Genomic DNA, 22183 nt, shown 5'->3' with positions numbered 1-22183 from the left:
GCTGTGGTTGTCTCCTGTTGTTGCCGTCTGTCCCTGGCCTGTGCTGACTTGCTGTGGTGTTGGACTACTGCCTGTAATGTAAGTATTGGGGTCCATTGTTTTTTTTTTCTACATTGTTTTTGGATCTTTACAAAGTTTAATTTTTCTTCTCTGTTCTTTTCTGTAGTGTTTCACTTGACTGCTGCCTGCTCTTCAAAATGCCCTCAAGCGAAGAACTGACGTCTTCCCAGGGTAGACCCGACAAAGATTATGTAATCACATTTGCTATACTGGTTGGTACAGTACAGACCAAAAGTTTGGACACACCTTCTCATTCAAAGAGTTTTCTTTATTTTCATTGTTTGCGTTTAGTTGGACCATCATTTATTTTTCAACAGGACAATGACCCCCAAACACACCTCCAGGCTGTGTAAGGGCTATTTGACTAAGAAGGAATGTGATGGGGTGCTACGCCAGATGACCTGGCCTCCACAGTCACCAGACCTGAACCTAATCGAGATGGTTTGGGGTGAGCTGGACCGCAGAGTGAAGGCAAAAGTGCCAACAAGTGCTAAGTATCTCTGGGAACGCCTTCAAGACTGTTGGAAGACCATTTCCAGTGACTACCTCTTGAAGCTCATCAAGAGAATGCCAAGAGTGTGCAAAGCAGTAATCAAAGCAAAAGGTGGCTACTTTGAAGAACCTAGAATATAAGACACATTTTCAATTGTTTCACACTTTTTTGTTAATTATATAATTCCACATGTGTTAATTCATAGTTTTGATGCCTTCAGAGTGAGTCTACAATTTTCATAGTCATGAAAATAAAGAAAACTCATTCGTTTGGTCAGTGACTGGCAATACTCCACGTGTTAAATCATTTAGTTTCTTTACAGCAGTGGTCTCAAACATGCGGCCCCTGAAGCAGGCATCGGCGGCCCGCGGTGCACCATGTCTCACTGCCTGAGGCAGGGTGGAAGGCACACATTCAGGATGGCATTGGCTGTTCTGTGTCCACACACTGCACATGACCTGTGATGAGTTCACAGGAGGGGGAGGAGTCAGGGGGTCACATGATCAGGGGCCTCAGTGTGTGCAGGATGCTGTGTCTGTGTGCTGGTTGTCATGGTACTGGATGAAGGTAAGTTTATGCGTGGGGTCGGGAGGTGTTCACAGGGTGGATGGAGCAGGGCTCTGTGTGTTCGAGGTGTGCGGAGCCCTGTGTGTATGAGGTGTACGGTGCGGAGCCCTTTGTGTTCGAGGTGTGCAGAGCCCTGTGTGTACGAGGTGTATGGAGCGGAGCTCTATGTGTACGAGGAGTATGGAGCGGAGCCCTGTGTGTACGAGGTGTATGGAGCCTTAGACCTTAGTGTCTAATCATGTGACTGTAAGTGTATCTGCTATTGTTTCCTGATGTGTATAAGATTTGTGTTACATGCATACAGGAGAAAGCCGACATGCTGTTATTTTAAATTTTCTTCAATAAAGCAAGTTTTTTAGTAGCTGGAACAATCCCTTTTTTTTCTTCAATCAATGCTTCGCTGAAGTCCAGACGACGTTCCGTGCTCCGGCTGTTTGGTTACTGAGCTGGCTAGGGCTTTTCAGCCCATATCTTTATATTTGTACGGAGAGGAGCCCTGTGTGTATACGAGGTGTACGGAGTGGAGCCCTGTGTGTGTACGATGTGTACGGAGCAGAGCCGCGCGTGTACGGGGTGTATTAAGTTTGAAAGGAATGCGGCCCCCAGCTCAAATTTTTTTTATGTGCGGCCCATTTACTCTGCCGAGTTTGAGACCCCTGCTTTAAAGGTACCTTGCAGTGATGAAGAGTAGGAGAAGTCGAGTGGAGAGGATTCTTCCCAGGGTTGTCGGACTCATGTGTCTCAGGAGGAAAGACGGAGTGTAAGTATTCTTTTCAGCAGAGTTGTAATCAAATTTTTTTTCAGTTTTACTTAAAAAAAAAGTTTCTATTTTATCTATAGGTTTCACAACGGGAAGAATCCACATTAGATATAGACAACGAGCAACTAATCCACCTTGTGCAAAAGCGAGTATGGTTGTGGGACACCTGTGACCGTCAGTACTCCGACAATGTGGCGATTCAACGGCTCTGGGAAGAAGTGGCAACATCGCTGTTGCCTGGTTGGGACCGTGCCACGCTGCGTGCCAGAACATATTTTGTTAAGTATTGCAATGTGGTCTGAACCCGCAGTGAACCTGTGAATGGATGTGTATTGTTTTCTAATTTTTTTTTTCCCCTTCACAGTGAAGCGAATCAAAATCCGTTGGCGCTCAATGAAGGACCGCTTCAACAAGGACATGAGAGAGGAGTTTCGGGTTCGAAGTGGTCCTGCTGCAAGGTTCCGGAAATACAAGTACCACCCAGGGCTGTGGAGTTGGAGAGTCGGAGTTGGTGCTCAATTTGGTGGAGTCGGTATAAAATGGACCGATTCCTACTCCTTAAATATATAATAAATTGGGTACAGTAGTTCAATGCAGAATGTGCTGAATATTTTTTCATAGGAATTTGGGAAAGTTATGAAATGTCCTAAAAATGGCTGTTCTATTCCTGATCTAAGGCTACAATCTCACACAGCGTTTTTGCTGCGTTTTTTGAGGATACGTTTTTCAGCTGCAAAAGCAGATCAGCTTTTTAAAAAACCGCATCACCTGAAAGGTTTTTGAGCTCATAATGTTTTCAATAGCAAAAGCAGATTAGAAAAACGCCACACAAACTGACATGCTCATTCAGCCCAAAAATGGATCCTCACAAAACGATGTGTCTGAATGTCTTGAAACCCAATGACTTTGCTGGGATGCCCAGAGTCACTGCATTTTACTGCAAAAAAACGGATCCGCAAAAACGCTGTGTGAATCATGGCCGTAGCCAGCGAGAAGCAGGGGCACGCACCTATCAAAACTCACTTGTATGCTGCAGTGCTCCCGTCCTGCACCGGCTCCAGATTGCAGGGGGCAATCTCCCCACCAATGTCCTGTCTTCTGCCGTCTTCACTGGAGAGAGGAGAGAGGAGGGGGAGGGGTGCCTGCCCTGCACAGGATCCGATTCCTGGGCCCCGAGCTGGAGAAAGTTGTGCACACGCTGCAGCTAGCAATAAGAGAGAGTCTGCGAGGGTCATGCTGGAAATCTGATTGGAAAAGTGAGGAAATTGATTATTGCCACCAGAACCCCTAAAATTGATACCATCTTGAAGAGACGTGCTGGGAAAGGGGCAATTGTCGATCAAGCCACTAGGTGGGGCAGCACTTATTTCATGATAGAGCGATTGCTTGAACTAAAACCGTTTCTTATAGATATGGCGAACTCTCAGGTAACCCTAAATGAAGGTCAATGAACACAGGTGGCTGAATTGAAGGAATTGCTTAAATCACCCATTTACTGTGACTAAAAAATTACAAGCTGAGGATTTAACTCCTGGCATTTTCATAAGGGAGTGGAAGAACTTGCTATTTTGCCTGTCCCAATGAGGAGGTTTAATCGCAGATGGCATTTCTGCTTCAATGAAACGGAGAGAGACACAGCTATTGGAAAATAAAATTTTTCTGGCAGCTGTTTATGTAGACCCAAGTCATCGTATACTGCTTGATGATCAACAGCTTACTAAAGGAAAAGAAGCTCTGACTGAGGTAGCAGTTAGGATGAGTGGCCTACAGGAGAACTGCCAGGTGCAAGAGGACTTGGGTCCTGACAGTGCTACTGCTGCCATATCTTCATCCTCATCAGATGAGTTTGACAAGTATTTGGATGACATGGTGCAGGCAAAGCATTGCCGCAAGGAAAAAGATTTCACTCCGTCTCCTATAGCAAGCAGATTGACCATATTTCAGCAAAATGTTTCACTTGCTCTCAAAGAAATAGAAAAATTCAACCGTTCATCAAAACTGACTGTGCATGAGGCAATTCCTTTATACCCGGAAAGTGTTAGAGATGTTGCCCATGTGGTTACGGTTTTACCTCCAACCCAAGTTAGTGTAGAGAGGTTGTTCTCTAGCCTTAAAATTATTAGGTCAGATTTGAGGTTATCTATGAAGGAGGATCTGATGGAGGCAATTCTATTTCTAGGTAATTGATATTTCATAGTGTATTACATATTTACAATTTATTACAGTTTTTTTGTGTTCTAAAGTTGTATTCCAATAAATATATATTCTGTTCTAAATATCTTGATTATTGTATCATAAAAATGATTAAATGTCTGATGTTCACATTGTACTACAATAAATTTTTCACTTAAATATAAGCATTGAGCAATATATGTGGGAGTCGAGTCGGCGTAAGGGAAATTGAGGAGTCGGAGTCGCAGGTTTGGCTTACCGACTCCACAGCCCTGGTACCACCGGGACCTTGCCTTTCAGAGGCCTTCGCTTGCTCAGCGAACGCAAGTATATAATTTTTTTTTTTTTTCTTTTTACTAATGTTTAATTTTTTTCCACACACAGAACCAGGAGCAGCACAACACAACCTTGATTTTTGCACTAATGTTTTTCTCTTTTCCACACAGAACCTGGTGAAGCACCACACAACCCGGATCATCCTCTGTTTAAGCGGCCCCTCATCTACCAGCCACTGAACAGACGCAGTCCCAATCATCCACCAGCGATGGAGCAACCTTGCAGGCTTCACAGGCTGAGGAACAGGCAGCCGGTCCATCAGGTTTTCCCCTCTCCCAGCCATCTGCCGCTATTTTTGCTGGGTCTTCTCGTCAGCGGCAGATGGCCTGGGAGAGGTCAGGCATGCCCAAGTTTATGCAATTAAGCTTGGCCTTCCAGGATGAGATTAGGTTGATTGCTGACAGAGTGAAGAGTGGGTTCAAGTCAACAAACGCCTTGACCGACTGGAAGCTGAACTTGAGAGACCAGCGCAACATTTTTTTCTGCAATTGAGCAGAGCATGTCGGAAAACCTTACGCCTCAACTCCAGCCGAACGTCATGCAGGCCTGCCAGGTTGCTTACAGCCATGTATTACAGCAACAGTCACAATCCTACAAACAGGCCGGAGGATATTACCAGCAGCCAATCTACTTTCCAGCTCCCGAACTATCCGCCACCACCACCGCCTTCAGTTCACCGAGCGACCACGGTGCCAAGTTCATCAACCCTGCAGCCAGCAGCATCCACCATGCTCCAGCAGTATCAACGATGCTGCCCAGTCCTGCACCCCTGCCCAGTCCTGCACCCTTGCAGCCAGCAGTATCCACAATGCGGCCCAGTCCAGCACCATGCCAGATGACTGCTACAGAGCCCACCACTCCCACTTGGCCAAGAAAAGCGAGGTTAAAAAAATATATATATTTCCGCCAGAACAAAAACCAGGAGCCAAAAAACTATGCCAACATTGAACCTACCACCTCCACCCTCACCTACCAATTTGTCAATACCCTCCCTTGTGTCTGTCTGTTCCTTCCAGTTTGTCTATTGATTCCCATGATTCCACTTTGTCATCTATCCCCAATGTCTCCACTGCCATCCCTGATCCAATCCTTTAATTTGTTGCCCCTTCCCCTGTAACCCCTTCCTTATCAACTACCACCCAATCCTCACAGCTCCACACCCCCAAGGTCCACCCCATCTCACCCTCACATAAATACTGAAGAAAAAACAACTCACCCCAACCTTAACCATTATTTTTTGTTAAAGTGCTGAAAATAAAAGTTGTATTTTGTTAGCACTATATCTTTTGTTATTTGTATCTTTTGACACCAGTAAACTTCATTCTCTGTTTCTGAACCGCAGCAGAGTAATCCGGATAAATGGCAGTCCTCTGTCTGTCAACCGTGAGATCTTCCATTTCTCTGGCCCTCCTGAGAACAATGTCCCTGTCTCTGTAATTCAGTATTTTGGCAAGCCTAGTACGGGGTTAGCTCCAGGGGTAAGGGGCTGTTGTAGGACCCTGTGAGCTCTCTCAACAGCAAAAACTTTTGTCAGCGTTTCAGCCCCAATTTTCTCCCTCAGCCAGCTTTCAATAAAGGCAGTAGGATTTCTCTCCTCCGTTTTTTCAGGCAGACCTGTTGTGATTGAGTCACCGAGGAGGAAAAAACAAAACACAAGCTCAGCCCAGAAAATCAGAGAGGTTGAAAACTAGCGGATTGCAGACCCCTAATCTGCATTCCGAGAAAACCCTGCTAAAAATATTACCAACACAACTGATAAGCAAAAAGGACCCTGAAGTCACTAGACTTCAAACCCTATATCAGCACTCAGAATATTCTGAAAGCAGAGCAAAAGAGAACACTGATCAAGGAATAAGAATCCAGCACATCCCCGGCCGGGGATGGCCGAACTCAAAAAACAAGGTAAACAAAACCAAAACTAATAAGTTCAATAGCAGAGCAAAAACTTATCTTTGGGAAGCAGGAATCAGACTGGTCTCCAAGAATCCAGCAGAGAACTCACCAGCCACTCAGAAGGGCGTCGGCTGCCTTATATCCAATCTGAAGTTCCTGCTACACAGTCACAATCCACCTGATCAGGTGTTTGTTTCTTTCATCCAAATCAGCCTCACTACCTTCCTTCACCAGAAGAGGGAGATCCTCGGGCACAAAAAGTGAATGCACAGATGAGCTCACAACACAGACCCATTATACGGAGATTAGTTCTTCTGGATCTATTCTCCAGATCCTCATTTTTTGCAGCCAGTTCTGATATTAGTTGAGCAAACTTTTTCTCCGCTTTTTGCAACTTTAATACATGATCTTCTGCGGTGCTCTCCCTCTCCTCCACCGCACCCATGCGTTTATCCAACTTCTGCAGAGCCGCATTTATATGTGCCATTTCCCCTTTTACATCCTGCACATGCAGGGTCAAGGCATTTAGGGTCTTTTTACATGAGGAAACTAATGTGAAAAGGTCCCTCAGGGTCGGCTCTCCTCCCGGTACCACTTCTTCCTGGGCCCGTTACCACAGCCATGCTGCCCCCCTGCCCCCTTCTCTACCTCGTTCTCCCCTTCAGAGACCGCTTCCTCCTCCATGTCAGATCCATCTCCAGCGTGTGCCTCTGCCTCCTCCACTCCTTCTACCCGGACGAACTGTTTCAGTTTTGCAGCAGCCTCCATTTGCCGCTGACATGCGGCGTTAGCCTTAGCAGCAACCTTCCTGGCCGCGGTGCCATCTTGGATGGCGCCTGCTTCTCCTGCACCTGCATCCCGCTGCCTCCTCCGGGTCATCTCTCCCTCCTCAGGACTCCCTACTGGCACCCCTCAGCTCCCGGGACTTTCAGCCAGTAAATACAGCTCAATTCAGTGCAAACAGCAGCGTCTGCGCAGGATTAAAGAATAGCGACTGGAGCGCTCACCTGTGCGTCCGCTCACACGGCCAGCTAGGACATGCCCCCGTTATTTGTATCTTTATGCGCCGCCGCCAACACACTTTATTTTTGAGGGAAGGTAGTTTATTATATTTAACTCAGCAAACATTAGGGGTAAATTTTTACATTACATGTACATTTTAACATAACAGGTATGTAATATTTGACATTACAGGTATGTTTTAAACATAACAGATACAGAACATAACAGGTACATTTTACTTAGCGGCTTAAATAATTTCGTCTTGCCATGCCAAACGTCCATTATCTGAAACAAAGTAAGCGGCAAAATTATCCCTCATCTGGGCAACTTCCACTGTGGTTCTCAGAGGGTGAAATTGGTAATCATGCAATGTAACAGGTTCCTCAGGTTGTAAGCTTGGTCGCTCTTTTACTATGATGAGGTTGTGAAAGCATGTGTTCTGCACAACTACATCATCAATAGTGTCAATTTTTAGATTAATGGATGTGCACAAAATGGGCCATTTCTATACCAGCAATCCAAATGCACACTACACGGTTCTTCATGCCCTTGTCAGTCTGTAGTTGTAGTTTTTTTTGTGTGATTTAAGTTCCAACTTGAGTATGGTTTAATGAGGTTGGCACACATTTGGAATGCATCATCAACAACAACAAAAGGCATTGGTGGTCCATCAGTGTTGGGAAGAGGTCGTGGAGGCGGAAAATTAAAATCATTCCCATGCAGACGTTGGCCCATGTCAGAGTTTTTGAACATCTGCGAGTCATTTCCTCATCCAAATGAGTTAATGTCCACTGCAACAAATCTACAATCAGCATCCACAATAGCCATTAGAACAATGGAAAAATATTTTTTATAATTGAAGTACTCTGTTCCACATCCAGCTGGTTTCATAATCCTAAGTGTTTGCCGTCCACAGCCCCCACACAGTTAGGAAAATTACAAAGTTCACTTGTGGGTTGGGGGAGGAATTTTTGCCGCAGAATGCCCACTAAAGCACGACAAATGTCTACAATAATCCCAGAAAGGGAGGATACTCCAATCCGGAATTGGAAATGTAACAATGACAATGTCTCTCCAGTAGCCAGGAACCTGTGGAAAAGAAAATGAAAAACAAAAATCAGTACACTGCTTAGGGATAGTGTAATTTGTGACAGGAGTTTCTTTCTCAACATTACGTACCTCAGGATGATCGAGACGTTCCTCAGCAGGAACTGCTCGACGGAGCTGTGTGTCCTGCCTGATGATGGATTCTTGGACACGTAGCAGCAAGTTATGGAAGCTCTGTTGCGACATCCTTGTGTAGTCAAAAAACTTCTCCGGGTTTTGCTGCTACTCGGTGTACAAAGAGTGGTAGGCTTCACAGCTCTCTCGGAGTTCAAGGATGGGGTGTTGCCAATAGCGACGACGACGTCTTCTCCGTCTTTCTCTTCTTCTTTGTTCTTGACAAGCAAAAGCAGCCAACTTCAGTTGTAAGTCCAGATCTTCTAGGAAGCTGTCCAGGTCAAGATCCATCTTGCACCTAGGTACAGGAGCCAAAGAGGAGGATTTCCTCAGTGCAGTGTCATTTATATATATAGAAATCCCATGAGACACGCCTAGTGGGTGTCTGATGTCAAGGAAAAGTTACTGGAAAACATTGGAAATTTCTAATGCATGCGTATAAACAGCACAATTGTTAGGCGTCGGGTTCCTGTCGCTGCACAGCGGTCTCCCATTCCTCTCCAGTCGCAGAGGAGGTTGCTCAGCAAACTCGTCGGTCCAGGCGCTCTGCCAAGACCAGCTCCGTGGGTTTGCTTGCTGCAGTTACAGCTATGGCAATACATGCTGCTCAGCTGCGAGATTCTCCAGGGACTAAGTCCCCATGTCGGGCCACTGAGCATGCCCGTGGAGTGATCTCCCATTAGAGATCGAAGGTCACGTGCTCAGGTCCTGCTCCTGTTCGGATTGGCCCATCCGAGAAGCCAGGAAGGTCCCGGACGCTCGCGGCTATAAAAGGTTTGCATGGCCGCTCGGCCATGCGCTAGGATAGACTGTATTTACAGACTATGTGGAGTGAGTGATGTATGCACGTATGATTGTCTCTGGTGAATGACTCATTAAGAAACCCCTACCCTTGGTACGCATGTGTTGTGCAGCCTAGCCTGCTAGCGCCCAGGCTTAGGTGTAGGTAGGACAGAGGTTGAGTCAGGCATCAGTCCCAGTCCTCGCCAGGGACTCGGCACGCCTCAGTGCACGTGCTCCACTTCATAGCCAGCGTCTATAGCGGCGCTCGCGGCAGCGACGCCGCGCCCTCAGTGGGCCTAGAAGGACTCTAACCCCGTGTCCTTGGGGTAGAGTTCTGTGGCCTTACACTGTGCGCTCTTTTGGCCGGGCTGTGAGCTAAACAGGCTCCGGCATCTACGTTCAGCGGTTGTGCGACTCTGTGCATTAACAGAGTTCGCACCTGTTCACATTGGGTGACGTAACCCACGTGTGACTGTTTATACGCCGCTCTATTCTTCCGCCATTACGTAGCAGCAGTGTACCACCTCTGCACTGTGGACCCCGGGCTGTGAACGCACCTACTATTATTTTATAATTTGGTGCGTTCCGCCAACCCTAACAACAATACGCATGCAACAATGCATACACACGCATGCAACGCTGCGTTTTTTTTGCGTCATGCGTAAGATGATGCGGATAAAAAACGCTGCGTAAACATGCGTTTGCAGGCTATCTGCATGCGTTTGGGAATGCGGATGATACGCTGCGGACTAAAACGCAAATATGAACCTAGTCTTAATAACGTTATCCGACCCGACAGGTTACCTTTAAATGAGTAGTACAAAATTAGAAAAACATTGTATTGTGTAATACTGCATCGTAACCTGCTGAAGTAATCCTCAGTTACAGTAACGGAAACAGCCCATTGACAAGACTGACTCGGATTCTGGAGAGCAGCTACATGTTTCATACAAGGTGTATTATGGAGGCCAGGCCCAAGACAGATTCTCATCTGCGTACAAGATGAAGACAAGCGTTGTTCATAAGTGTGCTTTTTGGTCGGTGGGTCTGCGTTTACCATCATCTATTGTTCAAGTATGCACTGTGATGCAGTGACCCCTGTGACAGCTAGGGGGCGCTGTATGGGCTTCCCAGGACATGTATGCAGGCGTTTCCTTTATTGTGATGGGGAAATGGTGAGCGGCAGGATTGTAAATGGCATAGCCGATATGTATCACAAGGGTGGGTGCCTTGTGATGGAAGCTGGAACGTGTATTGATCAGCAGAGGTACTGCTGAGGGTTTGTTACTGTGTATCAGGGAAGCTTCCAGGTGGCTTGGTGAGATGGGTGGGACCAGTCACCTACAAACCCACCCAGGGGCATGTGTCTGAACGCCCAATGTAAAGCCTGTATGTGTGTGGAATAGGACCTGTAGTGAGGTCATGACCATGTGATCCATACCTCACCTGTGGATGTGGTTATGTACCATATAATATGCCTGAGGTCTGGTCACATGGAGAGAGTGTGTACCTGAATGGTTCAGGGTGCAAGGTCCTGGAGGGTCAGTGTTGGGAGATTCTGGGAGAAGAATCGGATCCCTGGAGCACGTGCTGCGATCTTGGACCTGGTGAGGCGTGAGTGTTGGACGGTCTCAGGAGGGGACGGACGTTCTGAATAGAACCCGCTGAGGCGCTGGATATGATGGCCAGTGTGATGGGAGACCCTGGGAGGAGGGTTGAATCCCTGAATAGCACCCGGTGAGGCCTGTGTGTTGGACGGTTCCAAAGTGGGGACGGACATCCTGAATAGCACACAGACAGGCCACATGTGTTTGCAGAGTCAGTGATGGCACTGCATTGGGGGAGCTTCTGTCCGTCTGTGGATCTGGACTGTCAGGTGGCCTGGTGAGCAAGGCATTGTCCGGGATGGTGATCCCAGTTCGGCAGCTTCCCTGAGAGGACTACCAAAGAGTCGGCATCTGGAGCAGGAGCTCCTGTGATGTAACCCCCAACATGGGGATATAACTATTGGTCCTTGTGAGGTTCTATGAACATTAATGAACTGTTTGGCATGCGGTCGCCCACGGTCACTGGACAGAGAGGTCCAGCGTGTTTAGGGACTGCAAGGAAAAGCCATAACCCATAATGTTCTGGACTATGTGTTAAGCCTGTGAAGTGTAACATGGCCTACAGCGGTTTATGATGTTTGAATAAACCAAAAATGGGCTGTTTATGTGGAAAAACCTGTACCTGACCCTATTAATCTGCTGTCAAGTGAGTGTCCCCCAAAAATAACAATAAGCGCTACCTTACAGCACAAAACTAAAAAATACCAAGCTTTCGAGTGCTAGCCACTTAAATGGGATAGTTTGATCTACCAATAGGATAAAAAAAAAAGGTCAAAAAATCGTTCACAGAAAAAAAAAATGTTGCTGACCAATAGCGCCAAAAAAGCATGATAACATACACAGAGACTATCTGGGGCACGTGTTCCTTGAAAATCACAGATTACTCTCATTAGTTAAACAAGGACATCTGAAGGAGGCCTAAGGACTCGTTCAGACAAGGGTGTAATATTGACATATGCAGTCCGAGTAAAAATCAGGCAGCGCATGGACCAAAGTTATTCAATAGGACGCACAGAAGACATGTTCATGTGGGAACATTCTCTCCTTAGATTCAGGATTGCCCAATCAATGCAAAGGGTGTATAAAAATTTGTATCACATACAGAAGATCCGTGTGGAATCAGATTCTTATCGATACATTGCCTTATCATCCTGGGAAACTGTAATTATTTATACAGTGATTACACACTATCATTGTTGTCCCCATTGGAGATCACAATCTAGATTTCCTATCTGTATGTCTTTGTAGCGTGGGAGCAGGGCTGTATTTGCCACTAGGCACTTGAGGGCACGTGCCTAGGGTGCCAGGTCCTTCCAGAGCAGGGAACGCTCACACCGCTCCAGCGTGCTATCCCTATAACATGCAGTAATCCTCCGCTGGCGGCGCAGTGGCAGCACCACCCCCCTGCTTGTGTCTGATAACACTGCCATGCATCACTGTGTACTGGGAGGGAGCGCGCTGTGACAGGGGATACCTGCTCTCCAGTCCTCACCTCCAGTGTGCAGCTCAGTGCAGGACTGGTGGCAGGGGAGAGGCTGCAGCGCCCACAGGAGCACATCGTCAGCGAAGAGCAGTCACCTTCAATGTGAAAGTGCAGCCAGATAGCAGGGCTCAACGGCTCTACTCATTTGGGGTGAAGCAAACCAGGAAGTATCTGCTGACAGAGGATTTGAGCTGGGAGAAGAGGAATGAGCATCGTGAGGTGAACTCTTGCCTGTGGGGGACATATCAAGTCTTACTTATTGCCATGGCTCGGGAGAATGGAGAAAATAGCATCTCCTGGAAAAAGCAGGTAGAGGACATAAAGAAGATTTTTGAATTCAAGGAGGTTCTTGGCTCGTAAGTACCGAATTTGGTGGTAGATGGGGCGTATGAGGCAGTGATGTACATGGAGTACATGAGAGCAGGGATGGAGTACATGGAGTACGGTATGAGGGCAGTGATGTGTTACATGGAGTACGAGGGCAGTGATGTACTTGGAGTACATGAGGCCAGTGATGTGGCACATGAGCCAGTGTTGTACATGAGGGCAGGGATGGAGTACAAGAGGACAGGGATGGAGTACAAGAGGACAGGGATGGAGTCAAGGTGTACGAGGGCAGTGATGTGGTACATGGAGTACAAGGGGCAATGATGTGGTACATGGAGTACATGGGGCAATGATGTAGTACATCGGAAACATGAGGACTGGGATCAGGTACAAGGAGTACATGGGGCAGTGATGTGGCACATAGGGCAGTGCTATACATGGAATACATGAGGGCAGTGATGTGGTACATGGAGTACAAGGGGCAATGATGTGGTACATGGAGTACATGGGGCAATGATGTAGTACATCGGAAACATGAGGACTGGGATCAGGTACAAGGAGTACATGGGGCAGTGATGTGGCACATAGGGCAGTGCTATACATGGAATACATGAGGGCAGTGATGTGGTACATGTGGTCAGTGATATGGCACATGGGGTTTGTGAGGCTAGTGAAACAATTCATTAATTATATGATGGTTGGGATGCACATGTACTCCCACTACACCATAGTGCTCCCTCACTTCATGTCTTTATATTCTCCATGCACATGAAGTGAGGGAGAACTATGGCGTCTACGGGACATAAAATGTGGAAACATAATTGCGTATATAGGACATGAAATGAGGGAGAACAGTTGTGTTGTACCTCAAGTGAGGGAGGTCAATAAGTCAGTAGTGTGGTACCTCAGGTGAGGGAGGTCAGTAATGTGGTACCTCAGGCGAGGGAGCTCAGTAGAGTGGTACCTCTGGTGAGAGAGGTCAATAGTGTGGTCCTTAGGTGAGGGAGGACAGTTGTGTGGTACCTCAGGTGAGGGAGGTTAGTAAGTCAGTAGTGTGGTACCTCTTGTAAGTGCCTAAAGGTGCCCAGGGCAGCATAAACTCTAAATACAGCCCTGCGTGGGAGGAAACCGAATACCCAGAAGAAACCCACACAAGTACAGGAAAAATATAGACTCCCAGCTGATTATGTCCTTGGTGGAATATGAACCCAAGACCCCAAGGCTGCAAAGCAACAGTGCTAACCACCGAGCTGTCCACTTGATCATGTACATTTTAAACTGTGGATGTATAAATTCAGATGCCTCATGAATGTAAAAAACAAACAGATGAATGAAGATTGCCCTAGTTTCATGCATTCATCTGACCATGATTTTTGGGTGAGACCACACAGTGCAGCCATTGGCCATCACAGATGGGGAGTCTTGGCAGCACGATGAGCTGCACTGTTATCAGCTCATAAATCCTTATGGAGCTGTCAGTTTGGGTAATCACATCTGTACTTGTGCAGGGCTTTGCTTCTATATAGATGCGCAATTTTATTTGTAATCTATTTATATAATTGCCTTGTAATGTTTTCATTTCCTGTTCTGTCCAGATGTCACCGTATCCCAGAAATCCAAGCAGAGGAAGTTCATCGACCGCCATATTGGGACACCCAAGTGATGGGTGTCAATATGGAAACTGCTGCTGGTACCAATGTCACACCACACATACACTCACGCAGCCTCTTGCGCGGTTCCACCAGCAGAACACCGTTGCACTGTGCCTGCGCAAATTCCGCGCAGGTGCAGCGAATCATTCGGCTGATCCCGGTGGCAGATGCGCAACGTCTCTACAGGCAGAGGAAGCAGCCGGTCACATTAAAGGGGTTTTCACACAAACAAAAGTTCAATTTAAAAATTGTCTGTGTCTGACCGTGTACGGAGCATACCACATCTCCCGGGCAGGGGAGGAAGCAAAAGACAATACTGACATTACAGCAGGGGATCACAGAGGATTCATTTTGTGAGGTAAAATATTTCACTGACTGTTTTTAAACAATATTTTACCTCACAAAATGTATCCTCTGCGATCTCCTGCTGTAATGTCAGTATTGTCTTTTGCTTCCTCCCCTGCCCAGGAGCTGTGGTATGTTCTGTACACGGTCAGACACAGGGGGGAGAGCTCAAACGGGACAGCACATGAGGGAGAGAGGCAGAAGACAAGGGGGATAGCACATGTGGTAGACAGGTCAAAGAAAAGCACACAGACGGGAGAAGTCAGCAGCACATGGGGAAAGAGAGAGTGGATAGGTGAGTGAGCACATGGGGAGAGAGATTCTCAACACTGCAAAGCCTGCCCCCATTGTGACATTACCGCCCTCCCGATGTGATAGCATCAGGCCTCCATCTAGTATGCTCATATGAAGTCGGCCTAAGGGGGATGCCAGAGGTCGTATAAATAGGCCCGAGATTGGAGGACTGGCCAGTGGCTCTACCGACCCAAGAGTGACCACTTCATATATTTCTATGCAACTGTAACTCTTGTGTGGGGAGGGCCGCCGGCCAGTCTGTGCATTGTGGTCAGGCGTATTACATGGCCGCCTGAGTGCGCCTCCAGGCCCTCATCCAGGCAGTTGTTCCTCAGTGTTTGGTCAGTTTTCACCACCAGTGATTGGAAACAACAGCCTATAAGGGTGTGTGCAGACGCTGCGGAATCCGCTGCGGATTCATCCACGCAGATTTTGCAAAAACCGCAGATAAAACCGCAGGTCAAAAGACCTGCGGATTATCTGCGGTTTAGTCCTGCGGTTTCACCATCTCCACAATGGTGGAGATAGGAAACCACTGTGGATTTCGCAGAAAGAATTGACATGTCAATTCTTTCTGCGGTTTCAAAACTGCAGGAAAACCGCGTGGATAAATCTGCAACGTCTACACAGCGGTTTTTGTTTACCATTCATTTGAATGGTACTGTACACCGCAGCCAAAACCGCAGCGGAATCCGCAGCATGTGCACAGAGCCTAAAGCCTCTCCTCCCCATTACAGAGCCTCGAGCTGTCAGAGATTTTTAAAGTGTTGTATCGGTCATTTTGATCAAACACAGATGTTGACATTTTTTTTTGTGCACACACGGTCCAGCTGTATACTATGGTGGTTACATGTTCTACCCATGATAAATACGTGACCCATGGACGTCTGAATGGGGCCCCAGGCCGGATCCATATGCAGATGGCTGGTCTCCAACCTGTACTCACAGCCCCACAGACACGGACGTTTGGAGGCCTGCGGACAGTCTGCGCTCCGCTTTCCGTATCCGGACCGTGAAATACATTGGTGTGAATAGGTCCTAACTCTCCGAACGCCCTCTAGCAGTGACTGCAGGAAAATAAACCGCGTCAGATGAACCCGGCTAGGAGCAGAAACAAAATGCCGCAAAAAGAAGGCTAGAAATAGGTGAAAACTGACGGGCGCCTGCCTGCAATGTCCACAGTGTGGCTGCGCGCCCGCCTGCATAGCACACCGGACATACCTGAGGTAACCCGCCGCGCGGCGCCCAGCATGTCAGGACGGAGGCCCGGGCCTCGGGGAGAGCTTAGTGCAGACACTCCCACCTCAGTGTTTGTAAACACGCCACACGTGCACACGCCATTCCTGGGCGATTCACAGAAGTGCCTTACACCAGTTTCTGCCACTCCCCCCCGGCATGCTACGCTCTCTGCTACGTAACCTGCTCCGCAAGTAACGTAGCGAGGAAACGGCTGGAATAATAGACCACGTGTGTGCGGGGCGAGACTCGGGGGTCGCTACAGGCTGTATCATAGGGGGTGGGAAGGGGCAGGCATTTCTGGGTACTTTGGGTGGGTTTTCCCCTGTGCAGCCAATACAGCTCTGAAGCCTTGGACTCCATTAGACCTGTGAAGGTGACTAGTCATATTTACAAAACCGTTGTCCCTGAGGGAAACTGCTGCCCCGGTTATGTGACCGCTGCAGCCGATCACTCACCTGTGCTGGAAGAGACTGTTAAAAGGGTTGTCTCATCAACATAATGTGGTAACCTGCAAGGAGCTTCTAAAAAACTAAAGCTGTGGGGCCGAGTCACCAAGACGGTCTGGCCAGAGTAGAAGGTGCGACGGTCATTAAAGGGGTTGTCCGGGCTTTTTGCATAATCTCAGTACATATCTGGGCTGCAGAATGGTGACAATAAATAATTTACTTTCTGTCACTAGTTTGCATGGTTTTCTAGATATTCTGAACAGAACGTCCAAGGGGGGGTGTTATGGCATTGAAATGAGAACTAGTCGTAACCTCCTACTCTACTCCAAACATGCCCTCTATAGCAACTACCCCACCCTCCATAGCTACAGGCCTATCCACATGAAGAAGCCCTCATCACACAGTAACAAATTCTTCCCCTCCAGCAGCCTCAGTGCAGAGAGCTACTCCTCCCCCAGACACACGCTGAACAGTTATCTATGGAAAGTGAAACTAGTGAGGAGGGAAAATCATCCTGCATTCTGGGCCACTCCATGATTACATAAAATAACTCATCAGTAATTCCTTCCCTCACTGTCCCAGGCTGCTGGCAGCAGTGAGAACAGACTGTGTGATGGCCAGTGATGGGGGTCTGCAGCTTCTAATCTGCACAGGGGATGGCAGGATGTAATCTGTTCTGTGACAAAGCCTCTGCTGTGTGAATGAGACAGCTCTGTGTCACTGAAGTCTTCACACAGCAGCAGATTTGGTGCAGTGTATGTGTGAGCACCGTGTCTCTAATGACACAAATACTGATGGGAGCAGCCTGTCCAATCAGCAGCTGTAAGTGTGAAGTGTTGGGGGGTGTATGCAGACCCCCATCACTGGCCATCACACAGTCTGTTCTCACTGCTGCCAGCAGCCTGGGACAGTGTGGGAAGGAATTACTGATAATGAATTATGTATTGTAATCATGGAGTGGCCCAGAATACAGGACGATTTTCCCTCCTCCTCACTAGTATCACTTTCCATAGATCTCTGTTCAGCTTGTGTCTGGGGGAGGAGCAGCTCTCTGCAGTGAGGCTGCTGGAGGGGAAGAATTTGTTACTGTGTGATGAGGGCTGCTTCATGTGGACGGGGAGGGCCTGTAGCTATGGAGGGTGGGGTAGTTGCTATAGAGGGCATGTTTGCAGTAGAGTAGGAGGTTACGACTAGTTCTCATTTCAATGCCATAACACCCCCCCCTTGGACGTTCTGTTCAGAATATCTAGAAAACCGTGCAAACTAGTGACAGAAAGTAAATTACTTATTGTCATAATTCTGCAGCCCAGATATGTACTGAGATTATGTGAAAAGCCCGGACAACCCCCTTAAAGGGAATCTGTCACCCTTTTTTCGAATATGAGCTGCTGGCACCGCCATCTGTAATGCTGTAGATAAGCCCCTGATGTAACCTGAAAGATAAGAAAAACACTTTAGATTATACTCACCCAGGGGCGGTCCGGTTCGGGTCCGGAGGGAGTCGCGGTCTGGTCTGACGCCTCCCATCTTCATACGATGCTGTCCTCTTTTTCCCTTCCTGCCTTGGCGCAGGCGCACTGCTCTGCCCTGTTGAGGACAGAGCAGAATACTGCAGTGCGCAGGCGCCGGGAGAGGAAGGAAAGAAGAGGACGTCATCGTATGAAGATGGGAGCCGCCGGACCGCGACACCCATCGGACGGACCGAACGCCGGGGTGCGTATAATCTAAGGCTATGTGCCCACGTAGTTTTTAGTGCTGCGGATTTCTCCCTGTGGATTTTGTAAAATCCGCAGGTCGAAAGACCTGCGGTTTACCTGCAGATTAGCCTGCAGTTTTGCCCTGCGATTTCTCACCTCACAATGGTGAAGGTAGGAAACCGTAGCGGATTCCGCACAAAGAATTGACATGCTGCGGATTGTAACCCACAGCAAAATCCGTGCGGAAAAATCCACAGCATGTGCACAGCGTTTTTTTATTTCCATAGGAAGTAAAGGTACTGTACAACGCAGCAGAATCTGCTGCAGACCCGCAGGGCCAAATGCGCTTCGGATCCGCAGCAGAATCCGCAGCGTGTGCACATACCCTAAAGGGGGTTTTACACTAAGCAATATCGCTAGCAATATCGCTAAAACGTCACTGGTTTTGTGACGTTATAGCGATATTGCTAGCGATATCGCTATGTGTGATACTTACCAGCGACCGCCTCCCCCGCTGTCCATCGCTGATCGCGCGAGAATGTCCGGCTCCATTTCTCGTCGGGCGCTTCCTGCTGAGACTTCCTGCTGTGACGACAAGCGACGCGTGGAGGCGGGCGGGAGGACGCAGGATCGCTGTGTGTGAATGGTAAGTATCGTGCGCTGCGTCGCTGCTGCATCGCTGTGAGATCTTTCTGTATGAAAGCTCACTAGCGATCATTTAGCGATGCACCAGCGATCCTGACCGGGACGGATCGCTGGTTGGATCGCTGGTGCATCGCTAAATGTAAAAGGGCCTTAACTCTTTTTTCTTATCTTTCAGGTTACATCGGGGTCTTATCTACAGCATTACAGAATGCTGTAGATAAGCCCCTGATGGCGGTGCCAGCAGCTCATATTAGAAAAAAGTGGCGAACGCCTATGTGCGCTGCGTCAGAATTGGCACTGATCTAGCATTTGTGGCCTACAAAAGCTGTGGGCGGCATGGCCGCGGCCTACCCAGAGATCCATCCCAGCTCTACCTATTTTTGTCAAACTGGTGTGAAAATGCCAAAAGCCGCAAAATGTTTGCATAAGTCCGCATTGCATAAAACATTGAGCATTTTCAAAGTTTTCATGCCGCTTTTATGGCGTATTTGCTTTGCTGAATCGGCCCCATAGGCATTTATAATTCTATAGTTTACTGCCCGTTGCCTAGGTTACTGACCAACGCTGCAGTCTGTCAGTACTGGCCAGTGTGCAGCTCTTTGCCTTGGAGCTTGTAAGCGCTGCTCTAAAGCTGGCTTAATCTCAGGACCTGACCACCTTCTGTGTAACTGCACTCCCCTGACGCTGCCAACAGAGGCAGTATAGCACAGCGCACACAGGGACAACCTCGCACCCATCATGCTGGTCCAGTCAGTCTGTCAGGAAGGAATGGCAATGAGACAGGAGCTGTGAACACCTGGAACAGCAAGATGATACAGCCCCTTTAGCTAAAAGGTTATTCCGATCCTCAACTATGGGTATAATTGGAAAGTGCTTGTAAAAATAATTAACTTTGTAATTTACGCCTTTTTAAATTATGCACCATTCCCCTACTATGTGAGTTTTAAAAAGTTTATTTTTCATAGCTTAGCCACAAAGGAGAAAAAAGTACATGCATGCTTTTAAAAATGTGTGTGTTTTTTTTTTTGTTTGGAAATAAAAACTCTTGTATTTTTTCATATATTGTGGTGATTCTGAGTTCATGCATGTACTTTTTTTTTCCTTTGTGGCTTTACTGTATTTTACATGCAAATAGGCGATCCCACCCTTATTATTTGTTTAATAATTAGTTGATGGTGCCCACTTGATTCAGTTTACCTATTTTTCATAGCTTGTTGCATATGCACAGTGCTTACATTGCTGGCTTGAATTTCTGGAGTGCGCCGTTAGCTCCTAAGGGTGTGTGCACACACTGCGGATCCGCTGCGGTTTTGGCCCTGTGGATCCGCAGCAGTTTTGCTGCGGTGTACAGTACCATTATAACCTATGTAAAATGAAAACCGCAATGCAGACACTGTGGAATTTTCCACGCGGTTTTTCTGCAGTTTCAAATCCGCAGCCTGTCAATTCTTTGTGCGGATTCCACTGCGGTTTGGCACCTGCGCCAGCTTCAGGGGAAGCTGCAGCAGCAGCGCTACGCGTGGGGCTTCCCACTCGCCTCAGGTCCCGGGACCTTGCTTTCTATCTTGACTATTTCCTGACAGCTTGACTGGACGGCTCCTGTGGTAACTTGCCCTATAGCTCACTATCCATACACACATTTATTGTGCTTGGATACTATTTTATGCTAGACTATTTGCATATTCCTATTAGTGGTCTATCACTGTCCTTGATTGTCGCATTCTCCTCGTTTGGAGCTATTTTGTTTGGTTTATAGGGACATTTGTTAACCTCTTTTTTTCCAATCTTGGGGATGCCCAATTTTGGATTATTAATTCATATGCTAACATAAGGTTCATTCATTGGAGCGTATTCATGTTTTCATGTGTTTTGGTCATTTTATCATACATATGTTTGTGTCATGTAGGATCGGTTTCGGACGAAACTCCGACTTTTTTTGCCCTAGTCGGACCAGTTTCATCCAAAACAAATTTTGTTTCATTTGGATTTCACGAAACCCGATCCGACCAAAGTCGCTCAACTCTATACACCACCTGTTATAAGCACGGGACTTTGGGTGATGTGTTATTGTCATTGTAGTTTTTTAATGGTGTTTTATCATGTATGTGTCTTTTTGTGGTCTGGTATTTGAATACAATTATTGATATATATATATATTTTTTCTTATTTAGGTGTGCGCTATTTTTATGCATTGGTCTTTTCCCTTGCTTTGTGAGCTGCTTATCACAGGAGGGGGCGTGCCAGCTGGTCCCAGCAATGATAATATCCTGGTGATAAAACCTGCACAGTAAGTACACAACAATACACAGCTTGCTAAATAATACATAGCTGAATTCTGTGTTTTAACCCCTACCTCATGTTGCATAACAAAAACCTGCTAACAGAATTCCTTTAGGGTGTGTGCACACGCTGCGGATTCTGCTGCGGATTCATCCGCGCGGATTTTGCAAAATCCGCGGGTAAATCCGCAGGTCAAAAGACCTGCGGATTAGCCTGCGGTTTTGCCCTGCGGTTTATCACCTCTACAATGGAGGAAATGGTAAACCGCAGCGGAATCTGCAGAAAAAATTGACATGTCAATTCTTTCTGCAGATTAGAAACCGCAGCAAATCCGCGTGGAAAAATCTGCACCGTCTGCACTGCAGTTTCCATTTCCCATAGGATATTATGGTACTGTACACCGCAGCAGAAACTGCTGCGGATCCGCAGGGCCAAAACCGCTGCGGATCCGCAGCAGAATCTGCAGTGTGTGCATACACCCTTAGGCTGTGTGCACACGCTGCGGATTTTGCTGCGGTTCCGCAGCGGTTTTGGCCCTGCGGATCCGCAGCAGTTTCTGCTGCGGTGTACAGTACCATGATTGCCTATGGGAATCAAAAACCGCAGTGCAGACGGTGCGGATTTTTCCGCGCGGATTATCTGCGGTTTTCAATCCGCAGAAAGAATTGACATGTCAATTCTTTCTGCGGATTCCCCTGCGGTTTGCCATCTCCTCCATTGAGGAGATGAAAAACCGCAGGGCAAAACCGCAGAGCAATCCGCAGGTAAAACCGCAGGTCTTTTGACCTGCGGTTTCACCTGCGGATTTTACAAAATCCGCGCGGATGAATCCGCACATAATCCGCAGCGTGTGCACACAGCCTTAGGGTCTCAAGACAAAT

At 47.5% G+C, this 22183-nt stretch overlaps 1 protein-coding gene across 2 annotated transcripts in view; it reads right to left on the bottom strand.

The window, feature by feature from the left end:
• Positions 1–16326, bottom strand: part of FAM13A (family with sequence similarity 13 member A) — a 305696-nt gene extending 289370 nt beyond the window's left edge. The window contains exon 1 of one of the 2 annotated variants that reach the window (XM_073590245.1): positions 16217–16326. The gene's annotated coding sequence lies outside the window, so the exon portion shown is untranslated. Of the gene's footprint in view, positions 1–2903; positions 3082–16216 lie in introns of those variants that run through there. The other variant, XM_073590256.1, reaches the window with a different exon arrangement.
• Between the last annotated feature and the right edge of the window lie 5857 nt (positions 16327–22183).

Source organism: Dendrobates tinctorius, unplaced genomic scaffold, assembly GCF_039654945.1.
Source record: "Dendrobates tinctorius isolate UK_male_01 unplaced genomic scaffold, ASM3965494v1 ptg000011l, whole genome shotgun sequence".
Lineage (NCBI taxonomy): Eukaryota > Metazoa > Chordata > Amphibia > Anura > Dendrobatidae > Dendrobates > Dendrobates tinctorius.
Note: the sequence above shows the minus strand (reverse complement) of the source record. Positions and strands in the feature narration are given on the sequence as shown.